Source organism: Marmota flaviventris (genome assembly GCF_047511675.1).
Source record: "Marmota flaviventris isolate mMarFla1 chromosome 10 unlocalized genomic scaffold, mMarFla1.hap1 SUPER_10_unloc_1, whole genome shotgun sequence".
Classification (NCBI taxonomy): domain Eukaryota; kingdom Metazoa; phylum Chordata; class Mammalia; order Rodentia; family Sciuridae; genus Marmota; species Marmota flaviventris.
In genome coordinates, this window is record NW_027287687.1 from 181,199 (window position 1) to 191,730 (window position 10,532).

The window sequence follows — 10,532 nt, forward strand, 5'->3', positions numbered from 1 at the left end:
CTCTCTCTCCTCCTAGGAGGATTCTGGCTCAAGTCAAGATAAAAATATCAATATAGGAGGTAATCCAAACTATATGTGTTAAATCAAAGTAACACTTGGTTTGGGTTTAGTCAAATAATTGGAAGAAAGCAGAGTTGAGCATAAAGGACAGAGAGCTATTATGGAAAAGGGGAAGCAAAGTCAGAAACCCTTGAAGAAATTCAGGAAATTAGGGAGTTCAGGCCTTTCTTGGAGAGTCAGAAACAGTATATTCATCAGAACACTATTTTTATAAGGTGTGCCAAGGCCCAATTTGGGGGCAGGAATTGCGTGGCCCAGACGCTAAAAGAAGTTGTGCCATGCCAAGAGACAATTTTTAAATGCTGTCCTATCACTGAGGTGGCCAGCTTCCAGAATTGATAAATTATGAAGTACTTTAAGACCCTGAAAATCATCCTTTCCTGTATCACTAATTCCAAGTATCATTCTTCAACAGTTGTAAGAGATCTAAATTTGCATTGCAGGCCTTGACCTTACTAAGTCTAACTAAAAATGTCTGTGACTTAAAAGTTCTCCATTACTTAAATAATATTTTTGCCTCTTTAAAAAGAAGGGAAGGGGATACCTGAACCTCAAATAAAATACTCAAAACACAGATGTTACTTCTCAAGGAGTTTCTGGTATAAGGGTAGGGATGAGCTGCATTTTCCATTTCTAGTAAACTAAAACAAAAGGCTATTTCCAAGTAGCACATTCTTACACTTTCAAACTGGGGAAACTTTTGTTAAATAACTAAAATCTATTAAGAATTTATGTTTGGGATGGGGATGTGGCTCAAGCAGTAGCGCACTTGCCTGGCATGCACGGGGCACTGGGTTCGATCCTCAGCACCACATAAAAATAAAATAAAGATGTTGTGTCCACCCAAAACTAAAAAATAAATATTAAAAAAGAATTTATGTTTATTTACTTAAACAAAAAGTCAATCAAAATAGTGAAAGTGTCTCAGCGAAAAATTTTGGGACTAGTTCTTGGCCAATCAGACTGATAATCAACTTTGAACAAAGCAGCTCTTCTTTCTTTCAACTACTGACAACTGTAACCTAAAAGTGCTGCATACTTTAATGGATAAAGCTTACCAAGACAAATGTGGGAAGAAGAATCTTAGGACTGTGAGAACTGCTTGTGAAAAAAAGAGGATTCTAAAAGTTGATATAATTTCTGGCATGGGAAGACCTTAGAAATGAACTCGTCCTCCACTCTACTCAGCACATATTTCCTCAATGACATCTCTGCAAGAGGGTATTCAGCCTCCATTATACAATCTCATGGTTGGAGAATTCACCTTCTGATGAAGTAGCACAAGCTATTTCCATGCAGACGTACTGTTGCCAAGTTATTCATTACAGTGTTACTTAAACTGAGTAGAAATCTAACATTTCCCCCTTGATTCTTTATATGTCTGCCAAGACCTTAAATACTCCTTAGTATACTTGAAAGCAATTCAAATGACAGAAAATACTAAATTTCTAGTGAGACCTCTAATACTACATGTACTAGATAATTCTAATGTGCCCTCTTCTCTCTTTTTTTTTTTTTAGAGAGAGAGAGAGAGAGAGAGAGAGAGAGAGAGAGAGAATTTCAATATTTATTTTTTAGTTTTCAGCGGACACAACATCTTTGTTTGTATGTGGTGATGAGGATCGAACCCGGGCCGCACACATGCCAGGCGAGCGCGCTACCATTTGAGCCAGCCCTGCCCTCTTCTCTCTTAAATTTACCTCCAATAGCCAGGCATGATGTTGGACACCTATAATCCCAGCTGTTCAGAGGCTGAGGCAGGAGGATAGTGACATCGAAGCCAGCCTCAGAAAAAGCAAAAGCAAGGCACTAAGCACCTCAGACCCTGTCTGTAAATAAAATACAAATACTACTGGGGATGTGGCTTAGTGATTGACTGCCTCTGAATTCAATCCCTAGTACTCGCACGCCTAAAATTCGCTTAAGGTTACATCCACTAGCTTGGCACAGAGGTGCATTCCTATAATCTCAGCAGCTCAGGAGGTCAAGGCAGGAGGATTGTGAGTTCAAAGCCAGCTTCATCAATTTAGCAAGGCCCTAAGCAACTCAGTGAGACCCTGTCCCGAAATAAAATATAAAAAAGGGCAGGGGATGAGGTCCAGTGGTTAAGTGCCCCTGGGTTCAATCACTAGTAACCAAAAAAAAAAAAAAAAAAAAAAAAATTGGCAATTATAATTAGACTTGGAGTATCAAAGTAACAGCAGGGAGGCAAGTGTGGATAAAGCAGAGTAAGCAAGCAGAAAACTAGAAGAAACATGAGACTTGGAGTTTTATCTTGAGCGTGGTGGAAGAAAAAATGGAAGCAATCTGAATTGAGGTGATCTAAAAAGGGGACTGACAGAACTGTTTAACAAGCCAACTCCATTCCTGCCCAACGGACTGAGTCTGAAAAGGTGATTTCCACCTGTCAGATGCACCACCACCCTAACCTGGGCTCTGGCAAGTGTTTCTGGATCCAAGTTCCCACACCAACTAAGAACTTCTAGTTACCTAATTGACCAAAGGCATGTTTCCCCACAGCTGCCAAAAGTTCCTGGCATTTGAACAATGAAGCATAAAATTAGTAAGTGTGCTGCAGTAAATCAGTTAACACATTAACCAGGTAACAGAGAACATCTGGCATGTTAGGGTTCTGTAGAATGCCGTATCAAGGCTAGAACAAGGACAAGGGGAACTTATATAAGCTGGTCTCCCCAGGAGAATCTGCTCTAGGTCACACAGTGTGATCTAGTACTCTATCCCAGAAAAAGTGGAAATAATCTGAAGACTACCACCTGTTCATGAAAAAGTGTCAGCATTTTCTGGAAGCTACTAAAAATGTGAATCAAACTGTGGGCAATGCATACAAATGGCTCTTGTTCTTTCTTCCCCATAGTCTAAGGAATAGCATGGCAAGACCTGCTACTCTCCCTATCTCATTTATAAAGGGAATTCCAATCTGCCTGATAGGTTTAGTGAAGATTAAATAAAAATAAAGGACATGGTTCATAAGAAGTGCACAATATATATTACTTATTCTCACTTTTATGGCCACAAAAATGACAACCAGCTAAATGGTAAACATGTCCTTAAAAACAACACTATTAATGCTCCTCTAGCACAAAATAATAAAAGCTTCATTTGGTTTGTTTTTTGTGAAATATTAGATTATCCAAAGATTTTAAACTTGGACTGAAATAATTATCCTTTTTTCCATACTCCCCTGCCAAATTTAGAATAATAATGGTATACAACAATAAAGTAGGGTTGTAAATCCTATTAACATAAGATTAACAACAAATTCTGAATAAATAAAAGCAAAACAGAAATCTCCAAGTCTGATAATTATTCTACAAGAGTCAATCAAGAGGCTGGAGTTGTGGCTCAGTGGTAGAGCCCTCGCCTAGCATATACGAGGAACTGGGATCAATCCTCAGCACCAAATAAATGTAAAATAAAGATATTGTGTCCACCTAAAATTGAAAAATAAATATTTTTAAAAAGCCATTCAAGCAGGGATTCATTGTTTTAACCTTTAGTTACAATATATTACAATATATTTCTATTTCCCTTTATGGATGTTAACTAAAATTACAAAAGTCGGCAACAGAAGCAGAAAGCCATTCATAAGACTAGTATGGCTATTTTGTTAATGAGAAATTACATATCAGTTTCAGTAAACTACAGAGTTCTCTTCTTATAGTCTTTTATTATTTATAGAAATTTGAGTTGTCATGCTAGAGTCCATTTTGAAACTGAGAATTTCTATTATTTGGCAGTCATCAATTCTAAATTATTTTAGCTCAATTACAGAAAGACTATTTAAGGTATGTTCATCTTTATTCATACTAATTAATAAGAGGTCAACCATGTCTAGACCTTGATCTAAAATCTCCAGTAACTGAACAAAACTATATCCCACAATGTCTTAATTCCAAACCACTGAGTCAGAACATTGGCATTTTTGTCTCTAGTACACTAACAAAGAGGGGCAGGAAGGGTGGAGATGGGAACAATTTAAAGGGCCTACTTGTATTAACAGAAAGTGCTATACAAAATGATCAAAAAATATACAAATTCCTTAAAGGAATCAATTGAAAGCCTATAACTAAGTACTAGGATGAGTTCATGAAGAGCATGACAGAGTTTGAAACTGAAATCCCATACTTCCTATAACCACATTATTTCCTACATCTCCATTTAATGGAGTCTGGGTTTTGAAAGATAACTAATAATTCTGATTTTTTCAAAACCATTACATACAAAATTTAACTCCAAATTATAATTCTCAAATCAACAAACTTTGGCTTTTTTGCTTTAAGCTTATATTGAAACAAATCTAGAGTAACAAAGTAGATTTATGAACATAGTACAGAGTTTTCTATACACCATTCACCCATTTCCTCCTAAAGTTCACATCTTACAAAATCATAGCAACATTTGTCAGATCTAAAAAATTAAAATTGATTTATTATTTGAACTAAACTCCTGTTTTTCCATTAAATCTTTTTCCAGGTTCTAGGAACCATACAAGGTATGTCATTGCATTTAATGATTTTTTTTAAGTGTAATATTTTTGGTACATGCTATACTTTTATGTCCTATTTTTTAAATTGTTATTATGATTGTTATAGAAAATAAACCTGACATTCCCTGAAAAATATGATTACTGGGTAGTAAAGTTACATAAAGAGTCTTATAAACATGATATTTCTACTAATGTATTATTTAAGAGAACATGAAGTAAATCAATAAGATATGGCCCAATGCCTATTTGTCAAGAACCTATGAGATCAAATGACTTAATGTTCCAGAAACAGCTCTTCAAAAGAGCATTGTCACTCACCTATTTCCCAAAACTCTTTTGGTAATAAAATATAGAGTAAATATTTTCAATTAATTCTGTAATAAAATATAAAGTGGTATTGTAATCATAGATAATCCAATTGTATCAAATATATATATATATATATATATATATATATATATATATATATATATAAATTAATTTCTTGTCATTTTCAACTTTTATTTTTAAATACTGTGTATTTGTACTAACATAATAGAAGAAAACTAATTTCAGGGAAAATAATTGCATGGTTTATTAGTATTATTATATTTAGTTTAAAAGTGAAAGCATGAAAAATTTAATAAAAGTTTTAACGAGAAGAGAAAATGTTCCAGAAATACAAGAAATGACACAATGAATACAACTGACAGGGCAGAGTACTTCACATTCTGAGTGCACAATGCTGTGGAAATTACAAAATAGTCACAAACAAGTGAATCATATTGGAGGACATAGATTTTTGATGGGAAAACAGTAATCAAGAATTTGTTGTTTTGAGATTTTTGAAAGGTAAACTGTCCATGTGTGTCAGTTTCACCAACAATCCCAATTGATGCCCACTGTTTCAGTTCCCTAACCAACTTATCATATATCCTAGATTTTTCATTGTCCAATCATTTTAATGGGGATATTGAAATAAGCTGGAATGTATTTGTGATATTTACTCAGGCTCTGGCATGAGCTCATAGAGTCATGTATGAGATACACACACAGTGAAGCCAGTTATCAATTTAACATATAGTTAATATCTGAAAGACACATAGCAGTATAACCTACCTCTTATAAGTATCATAACTGACACCTGACTCTCAAAAAGAGTACCCAGAAGAAATACCCAGTGCTGCTGCCCCTGCTTATGACTTACTCAAATACACCAATGGAATAAAAGTAGGTAGAGAAAGTATTTATATATTGCTCTATAATGTTTGATTTTTCATCTAGATCAAATGACTTTTTAAAAAAAATCTCAATTCTGATTCAAAATTGTTTTACACAGTCAAGGTAAAGTGATAAATGTAACTTTGTTGGTTCCATTAACAGAAGAAATTTACAGTTTCCTGATTTCAGCTTTCCATCAGTGTCAAATAGAAAAATCAGTTCCAATAATGGCTTGCTTGCTCCACCTAATTTGTGAAATCTAAGTAAACCTTTTGAATATTCATCCTATACAATATGAAACAATTGCTGTAATTCTATTTCAATTCAGTTGAATAGTTCAACAATAAAAATAAAATTAGGGGCTGGGGTTATGGCTCAGTGGCAGAGAGCTCGCCTAGCATGTGCAAGGCCCTGGGTTTGATTCTCAGCACCACATAAAAAATAAATAATATTGTGTCAACTACAACTAAAATATATTTTTTAAAAAATATAATTGTTCCATTATTCAGAAGAGTTAAGTTTTATAATGTTACCATGAACACTTAATTGGTGAATAACAAAATACCTACCACTCCTAAGAGATACAAGGTTAGGCTGACAGTCTCTGGTCACATTTTCATCAACTGATCAAATGTAGACTGTTTTATGTATGTTTATGTTTCAAGATGTTTAATATATATTGATTTTAATATATGCTGATTCCCTAATAACTCACAGTTAACAGCACTATAACATAGGTGTGAATGAAGGTTTCCAAAACACTCGTTTTCTATAGGTATCTCACAGCCTTCTTACTCTAAGGAACACTACACAGCACTTCAATTCTATATTTGATAGTATTTTCACTGCTCAAAATTTTAACAAACAAGAAACACCACCCCCACAAAAAAAAAAAACCCAGCATAGACCACATAAAGGACAATTATTTACAGTATCAGAGCTGAAAAAAAGGCACAACATAAGTATTCAGCTAAAACATATGTTGAGCAATCCAAATTTTATCACTATTCTGTTTTACCACTATTTTACCAAACTTTACCAATATTCACTTGGATGAATGACTACAAAGCAAATGGTCCATGAGTATTCATTTTGAAGTTGTGATTAAATTAACAATGGAAAAATTCACAGAAATAAACTCTGTGAATAAAAGCCAACTCTATTTTTGTGGTGATAATACAGATAAAATTTGGTAGAGCATACATAGCATCAGAGTAAAAATAACATTTTTCACTAAAATAAAAACAATTATGAAACAATCGACCTTGGACTTGATTTGTTGTTTGTGTATAGTTCACAACTGTGCCCATATAACTCTAACATATCACTACAAATAAAAATGGAAGCAATTTCATAATTCCATCCACAGAATCTATGATAGTCTATCAAATTTTATGAAAATTTATACACAGAGAAAGAAAATAAATTTAAAATGTTTTTGTGACAAAGATGATATCAAATGTAAAAATACTTCATGATAGTAGTACATGTTTTTTTTGTTGTTGTTGTTGCAGTTGTTAATTGTCTTAGAATTCTTTTACTCTTTCAAGATCTACTTAGCTAGCTAGGCATGGTGGTGCAATCCTATAATCCCAGCGGCTTGGGCTTGGAAGGCTGAGGCAGGAGGATTGTGACTTCAAAAACCAGCCTCAGCAATGGTGAGTGAAGGCTTTGAGCAACTCAGTGAGACCATATATTTCAATACAATACAAAAAGTGGAACTGGGGATGTGCCTCAGTGGTTTACTGCCCCCAAGTTCCATCTCCAGTACCAAAAACAAAAACTAACAAAGAAAAAGATCCACTTGGCACACTGATGATATTCAATCACTTTCTAAATCTTGGTTTCATTTTGTTCAAAGTCAACTGTAAATAGCTGTGGATTAAAAATGTGCCCCCCCCCAAAAAAATTCTCATTTTTGAACTCCTAATACCCAACTTAACCATATATGAAGGTATAGCATTTGGGAGGTGATTAAGGTTAGATTAGGTCATGCAGTTGGGACCCTCATGATGATATTTATGACTTTATAAAAGGATGAGACAATATCTTTCTCTGTCTCTTCCTTCCTTCCTCACAGTACACACACAAAGGCCATGTAAGAACGTAAGATCAACCCAGTTCTGCAACCAAGAATCAGGCCCTTGTCAGACAATGAGCCTGCCAGCACCTTGGCCTTAGACTTCTTAGTCTCAATAACTGTAAGAAATAAATGCTTATTACTTAATTATTTAATTCAATTTATGCTATATTATAATAGCAGCCCAAATTAAGACAGAAATCTTTTAATTTAGGATGTAGTATATTTAAGGGGAACCAACATTTTTTATTTAAACAAGTTTACAATATATGACAGAATGAAACAAACCTAAGAATGCTTAAAAATTACCAGGATACAAATTTGGTAAAATTTTCAAGACCTGTAAAATGGATAAAACTTATGTGACAAGCTTTGTCTTCTAAAAATTTTGTTGACTAGAAATACCTGAAATAGAGTAAAAAGAACAATATCTGTGAAATAATATGGCCTGTGATGCTTACATTTTAAACTATTTTTAAAAATCAAAATATTACAGTAATCTCAATTTGGTAGAATTTGCTTTCAGATGAACAGGTACCTTAGTATGTATAATTGTATCCACCTGTTCTAAAATTTTTAAATCATAATTCACCAAGAATAGAAGCTGTTGAAAAAAACAAATCAACAAAATTTTTAAAATTTTTCAATGTTTTCAAGTTAAACAACCACAAAATGCAATTCTGAAAAAAAAAAAAACCCACAGTTTTATGAGACAATTAAAAATAATAACCAGGGGCTGGGGCTGTAGCTCAGTGGTAGTGCACTTGCCTAGCAAGCATAAGGCACTATGTTTGATGCTCAGTACCACATAAAAATAAACAAATAAGACAAAGACATTCTGTACATCTACAAATAAAAAATAAATAAATAAAATATGTATTTTAAAAATTTGGTTATTAAGAAATACATAAATACCCAATTTTATGGCTAATATACTAAATAATATATATGAAAATTTACTGAGAATTCAATTTATGTTCTTTTTAATGTTAAGAACCTCAACAGAACAGTTTTTGTTTTGCTTTAATGAACATGGATAAATGTTAATATTTTTAGAATCATTTTCTTAATAGGACTACTCTGTACATTCACCAATCATAAAAATACAATGTCAATGAATAAAATCATATAATGGTAATATTCTATGTATATAATTATAATGATTTATTTATAACTCCTCATTCTCAAAAACCCTCATATGGGACAACAAATTTAGTGTTCAACCTAAATGTGATGATTAATTTTAGTGTCAACTTAGCTAAGGTTATGGTGCCCAGCTGTATACCCTAACACTACTTTAGATTTTGCATGAAGAGTCTCTTGCATGAATGTGATTGACACTCACATGCAGCTGATTTTAAATAAAGCAGATTATCCTCCATAAGTGGAGGGCCTTATTAAGTCAAGAGGAGGCCTTATCAGAAAAGACTGATGTTTCTGGAAGAAACTCTGCCGAAAGACAATTAACATGTGAATCTTGCCTGAGTTTCTAGTCTGCTGGCCTGTCCTACAAATTTCAGACTTGCCAGCTCCCATAATCATGTGTGCCAGTTCCATAAAATAAGTACAATCTCCCTTTGTGCCACCTTGCTCTTACATCAATCTATCCATCCATTCATCCACCTTACTAGTTTGGGTTCTCTAAACCTGTCTAATACAGTAGAAAGGGAGGCTACAAGTATCAAGTAGCTGCACCAAAAGTATGCTATTCCTGATAGAAGTAAAAAGAGAGAGAAAGAGTTTCATTTTAGGAAACATGAAATCAAATGATTATCATTATTATTTAAGAAAATCTGGGCTGGGGATGGGGCTGAAGTGGTAGCGCACTCACCTGGCATGTGCAGGGCACTGGGTTTGATCCTCAGCACCACATAAAAATAAAATAAAGATGTTGTGTCCACTGAAAACTAAAAATTAAATATTAAAAATATTCTCTCTCTCTCTCTCTCTCTCTCTCTCTCTCTCTCTCTCTCTAAAGAGAGAGAGAAAGAAAAACTGAGCTGGGTGCAGCAATGCATGCCTGTAATCCCAGTGGTTTGGGAGGCTGAGACAGGAGAATCTCGAGTTCAAAGCAAGCTTCAGCAAGGGTGAGTCACAAAGCAACTTAGTGAGACCCTGTCACTAAATCAAATAAAATAAAGGTTTGGGAATATGGCTCAGTGGGCGAGTGCCCCTGAGGTTAATTCCTGGTATAAAAAAAAAATAATAATCTCAGATTCTATGGCTACAACTTTCTATTTCAGAATGATACCACACAAACCACCAATGCTGACCCTTAGATTTTAGACATCAGAGATGTGTCTTACTCTTCTTTGTACTCTCTTTCCAGCAGGGACTCAGACAAGGTCCTCTAGAATGTTCCTAAATGAATTAAAGTGTCACAAAATATCTCCAGCTCGAAATACTAGTAAGACTGTGAGAGTATATACAAAAATATGTACTTCAATGTTTTCAGTATGTATTAGTGTTCACTCAGAAGTATTAGTATCCTATGTTAAACTGTTACCTGTACAATATGGGGTAAAACTGTATGAATAAAAATTTGATTTTCTGATGCTAGGGTTGTAGCTCAGTGGTAGAATGCTTACCTACCATGTGTGAGGCATGGGGTTCGATTCTTAGCACCACATATAAAAAAATAAATTAATAAAGGTCCATGATAACTAAGAAAAAATTGTTAAAAAT